Source organism: Lactuca sativa, chromosome 7, assembly GCF_002870075.4.
Source record: "Lactuca sativa cultivar Salinas chromosome 7, Lsat_Salinas_v11, whole genome shotgun sequence".
Lineage (NCBI taxonomy): Eukaryota > Viridiplantae > Streptophyta > Magnoliopsida > Asterales > Asteraceae > Lactuca > Lactuca sativa.
The window spans coordinates 89009119-89014988 of record NC_056629.2 but is presented as its reverse complement, the minus strand read 5'-3'; the positions used below and the strand labels follow the sequence as shown (position 1 = coordinate 89014988).

General features: G+C 34.0%; 1 non-coding gene across 1 annotated transcript; it reads right to left on the bottom strand.

The window, feature by feature from the left end:
- Window positions 1-223: 223 nt before the first annotated feature.
- TRNAK-UUU (transfer RNA lysine (anticodon UUU)) lies at window positions 224-296 on the bottom strand. Its single transcript has one exon. It is a non-coding gene; the product is annotated as a tRNA-Lys (tRNA).
- Between the last annotated feature and the right edge of the window lie 5574 nt (window positions 297-5870).

Below are 5870 nucleotides of genomic sequence, written 5' to 3'. Positions count from 1 at the left end.
ACAAAACATTCAAAAAGAAATCCATATTGTTCATATTTCAATCATCAGCATAAGCAACCCGTAATATCAGGAAAATAATAGAAATCCACCGACCACTTTGATATTGAAAACTAAAATTTTGATAAGTTTCAGCTAAATTGTTTATATGGGTGAGTTTAAGGGATTCGCGAAAAATAAGAAAATAAACTAAATAAGAAAATAAAATAAATTTAGTAAATGTCGACGCCATCCGTGGGACTCGAACCCACGACCACGTGGTTAAAAGCCACGCGCTCTACCAACTGAGCTAGAACGGCTTGTATGTTTATTTACTATAATTATAGAAATTTAAACTGAAAATAAAAACTAAACTTTCGATTTTACAAGGCAATATAACTCGTCGTATTGGTAATGTTTAACATAAATAAATAACCACCTCTTTATCATCAGGCCGTTTACCTAGGATGTAAAATTAAATCATGTCATTTTTTGCCAAAATATTATGGCTAATTTTATACGATATATATTTATAATATTTTAAGGTCTAAGTTAATACTATTTAAACTTTCATAACAAACTCTTCAATATAGCCAATTTTATTATTAATCCTCACCAAACGAAATGCTAGTTTTTATAACTTAATTTTGTAAAATATCATCATATAACAAACATTTTAGAAGTATAATAGGTTGATTTCTAGCCTCCATCTACAAGCCCAACATTTTTTATGGAATCATTTTCTTCGATAATATTTATTTTTACCCTATGATGAACACATTAACCGGAGAAGATAAAATGGTGGCCGAGTTTACTATATATAAAACTTCTAGCATTAGTTGTGAGGCATCCCAAAAACACAGAGAAATAGATAGTATAACACTTAGAGTGTAAGTGTTAGTGAAAGTGGGTTGATTTTTTGTAATAATTGAATGTGAGAGTTGCTCTTCCTACAGTAATTAGATAAAAAAAATGTCTCAAAATTCGTTTCCGGCCCCACGATTGGAAAGACCTCGTTTCAAGGATTCTGAAAATATATTTTTTAGAATTTTTTGACCACCGGAAACGCCTCAAACCATTCGCCGGAGAAGGCTGCCAAAGAAGACGAAGTGACGTTAGCAGTTGACTAGTCTTTTAGAAATTTTCAGTTTTGCCCCTAAAGTTCCATAATGTTGCAAACAAGTCCCTGTGTTTCTGAAAAACTTCATTTCGGTCCCTATTTGTTCTGAAAGTTACCAGTTTGGTCTATACTTCTGAAAACTTTCATAAATGTCCCTGTGTGGTAGAAAACTTTTAAATTGGTTAATGTAAGCTGTGGAAATTACAATTTAGTCCTTACAATTCTGAAACGTTACAAATTAGCCCATAACTTTTCAAGAAAGTATACTTTGACCCCGGAAAAGTCTACTCTACCATTTTTTACGCTTCCAAATCCAACCAAGTGCTCGATTTTATTAAATTGTTCCTCGGAAATTTGGTAAAAGCATTTTGCAAGTATTTTTGATGGAACCTACAAGTACTACTATGATGGTTCGACTTACACCCAAAATTACATGTGTGTAACACCCAGTTTTGAAAGTGCTTGATTGTGTCTTCGGAGACCAATGGTATAAGCGTAATCTGTCGATTCGGTCTGTTATGGGCCTGACGTTTTATTAGGAAGGATTTAAGGCTTGGGGTGTAGCTTGGAGCGTAGGGCTTCATGCCACCTTTTCATGGATATAAAGTTCGTCGGAAACGAACTTAGAACGAATAAGTTATAGTACTTCGAAGTTGTTGGCAGAATTGGTCCCTGAATGGAAAAGTTTTTATTTCAGCCCATGCATGCAAGGTGGCAGCCAGGTGAGTACGCCCAGCGTAAGCTGGGGTACGCCCAATGTAGAGGTGTAAAGTGGACGCGGGTGTTGGAGGCGTACGCCCAATGTATGCTCAGAGTTTCTAAACCCTAATTTTAGGGTTATGCCACTATAAAAGGAATAATGTGACTCATTGCTCAGCCTCCATTTCATCTTTAGGCAGTCACCACGAAACCCTAATCCTCCCATGAGTGTTCTTGGAGATTTGGGGGCCATTATAGGGCATTATGGTGTTGTGAATCCATTTCCCAAACAAGTAAAGAACAAAGCAAGGTGGTGGTTCAAAGGAGAAGCTGTAGATTCGAGATTGTTGCTTCATTTCAGATCATCTTGAGGTATAAAGTCTTAAACTTGCCCATTAAATGCTTAGATCTATTATGATGAGTTTTTGGAACTTTTTGGTCCCAAGGATGGAGCTTTGTGGTTGAAATCCGATTCTTAGGCTTTGAGTTGCCACTCTCAGTGTTAAATGAGTCCCTAAGGCAGAAAGTTGCCATCTTGGAAGTCTTAATGAAGTCATGCATGAGTTAAGACCATTTTCATGGAAGTAGATTATCATTTTTGGAGTTTGAGCTTATGAGGATCATGCAAAACCATCAAGTATTCAACTTTATGGTTTAAGGCGTTGGAGAGGACTTGGATCTATAATTATAGCTTCTAGAGTAGAGTATTAAGCACTTAATGGGAAAATGGCTTAACAGGGGAATACGCTGAGCGTACGTGCAGGTACACCCAACGTACGCATCATTTGGATAGTATGCTTAGCGTACATAAGAGTACACCCAACGTACTCATCAGATATGGGCTTGACTTGTTTTGGGCCTCGGTTTGGGCCATACAGGGGACTTTGGGTCTTTGGGCCTTAGTGGGCCATCAGGAGTCATATGTTTTGGGCCAGGAACATGTTTGGGCTTAGGGTAAGGCCCATTAGAGGGATTGGGCCCAATTGAGCAATTTGGGCCATTAGTGGACCACTAGTGGGCCTGGAAAGCCTAATGTACAATAAATTCAAGAGGTTTAAATGTAAAAGTTAATAAACTTAAAATTTAAGACTATTAATGCATTGATGGACATTATTTTTTATAATTGTTTTTACCAAGTCCATTTTATTCTATGAAACAGAGGCTCCTCATTATCCTAACTCCATACCTATGTTTTTCTTTTTTGTTGATTACAATTGACATATTTTTTTTTTTTTATTTTTAGACCGAAATGTATGGGACCGGAGTTTCCTTCATTTTTTGTGGGCCACACCACCATTTCCCACATTTTCATTTTCCTCACGTAAAACCCAAAGAATGGGTGAGAAGCTCCCCTCATTATTTTTTTTTTTAATTTTTTTAAAATATATTTCATACATATATTATACTCATTTTGTAGGGAATTAAAAAACATGAATTTTGATATATATTTTTATATTTTTTTAGTAGGTATATAATTTTATAAATAATAAAAAAGATAAAAAAAACTGGCCAATGGAATAAGGAGAGAGAGTTCGGCACCCCCTCCCCTCACCTCTTTCCCACGGGTTGCTCCCCTCAACCACGGTATGGTGTTCCGGTGAGAGGGAAGCCTTCCTGTTCCCCTTTCCCGCTCCATACCTTCTAGCCTTATAGGTGGTGTTTGTTTTTTACCCACAGATCTTCTTAGCTTCTTCTGTTTGCACCGCGCAGACCACGTGCAGACATTAGTCTTTGTAGACCGTTTGTTTTTTGAAGACTACAAACCTAAAAATATCTATGTGCCCTCTTCTTGGCGCAGATGTGGACTAGAGTCTTCTAACATCTTCAGAAATCTTCTAACCTAAAAAAACACATATATCTTTATTTTTTTAGTTTTCTTTTAATTTATATTTATTCCAACTTTATTAGTGATAAACAATTTGAAAAAAAAAGTTCGACGACACAAACGTGATATTTTTGACAAGTTTATAAATAAAAAATTATTACAATAATGGTCATTGAAGTTGTTTATATAAATACGGAAAAAAAATCATAATATATTCTTATATTTTTTTGTGCCAAATTTTATAAAATATTATGTAATACAGTATCGTCAATTTCTTAGAAAAATATTTATGGTACGATTTTAATTGATTTAATTGAAAAAATCAAAGTTTATTTCCATCCATTTACGTATCAAATTCTTTGATTCACAATTACTATATTTAGGTATAACTTTGCGACCAAAATTGTTGGTTTTATCAAATATATACGTTAATTTGTATAATTTTTATTTTCACTTTTTATACAAATAATACATAAAAGTTGATATGGATTTGTTAATTATTTATAATAAAGTCATAAAAATATTAAAAAATTACTTTGTAGTTAGAACAATCAGTTTATTTTGATTTTAACTTATTTTAGTAGCCTGTAGATGTTAAAAAAACAAACAGTCTTCTTTTTTTAGACTGTAGACGTTTGGTCGACCTGTTCTGCTGCAGAAGTCTACAGATGTGGTCCGCAGTCTACAGATGTGATCCGCAGACTGCAAACATTTTGCCCCAAGAAAAACAAACAACACCAGTCTATTATTTTAATAATCATGTATAATAGTAATAGTATATATTGTTTATGTTTTATAACAACGATATATATATATATATATATATATATATATATATATATATATATATATATATATATATATATATATATATATATATATATATATATATATATATATATATATATATATATATATGTTTAGATGTTTATTATTAAAAGATTTATGTTAGTAAAGCAAGTAGATTCGACAAAAGAAAAAACAATCTTAGCATCTAATTTCATATTCTACTACTACTTGTTTCTAGTTCCACGAATGTATAAGTCGGTGATTTTTTTTTCAAAATGTGTAAAAACAAATTCCTTTCATCAAACTTTTCATCTGATCACATCCAAGCAAATATAATACATTTAATAGTTAAATATCATAGCATATAACATAGATATAGCTAAAAAAAGATTTTATTCTGAATAATCGTTTTTCGTAAATTCTTTTTGTTAGGCCATAAATTGTGGTTTATACTTTGATTTTCATAAGCTATTAGAGTTCTTGGGCTAGGATCGAAAATAGTATTTTTTGGTGTTGTTTGGACCGAAATCTCATGTGATTTCGGTTGGGCTTAATATTGTTTTGTTTGGGTTTTGGGCTTGGGCTTCGTTAGTAGGTCTAAGTATAAATAGTGTTATTTTAGTCTTCTAACGAGTGGGAGACGTTTTTGGGGGTTGTCATATGCTTAGAACGTGATTTGGAGAGAAACGAGAGAGAACCAAGTGTAATCAAGAATCTTATGAACCCGACTATTCAATAATAATATGCATTAAAGATTAATCTTTGTGTTCTTATTCTATATTTCGTCTTGTCTAATTCATTTTATCGGAATTCCGCACCATCAAGTAAATCTGATTGATACATCAAAGAATTTTGGGTTTTACAATTGGTATCAAAGATTGGATCGGTATCAGTCGAATTGACAAGATATTAAGAGTTTCTTGGATTTTTTTCTTGGATTTCCGGGTGTTTTTGAATTGTTTTGGACGAATTTTTGGCGGTTTGTTCTTCGTGTTCTTCATATTTTTGGAGTTTTGATCGAGTTTGACATTAAAGATTTGAAAATCCCGTGTTTTTGGCATGTTTGGGTGTTTTTGTTCGCAATTTTCGAGATTTCTGCGACACTCCTCGGTCTTCGGTCAAGCCCTAGCAGATTTCGGAGGCCAACAACATTCTCGGTTAGATCGACAACGTTTTCGGTCGGAAGCGAGGGTTCTCGGTGTGAGGGTCTTGGTCTCGCAATCTCGGTCTCGCTGATTTCGGTTTGCAGCTTCTCGGCCTCGCAACTTCGGACAACTTCTCATCTCGGCTTCTGATTTCGGTCTTATTCTCGGTTCGAGATTTCGGCCTCGCATTCTCGGCTGAAATTCAGATTTCAATATTTTGACTTATTTTCGGTCCAAAAGCCATATTTTCGATCCAATAACTTCTTTTTCGGTCATAAAGCTTCGTATTTTGTCAAAAAGCCACGTATTCGGTCAA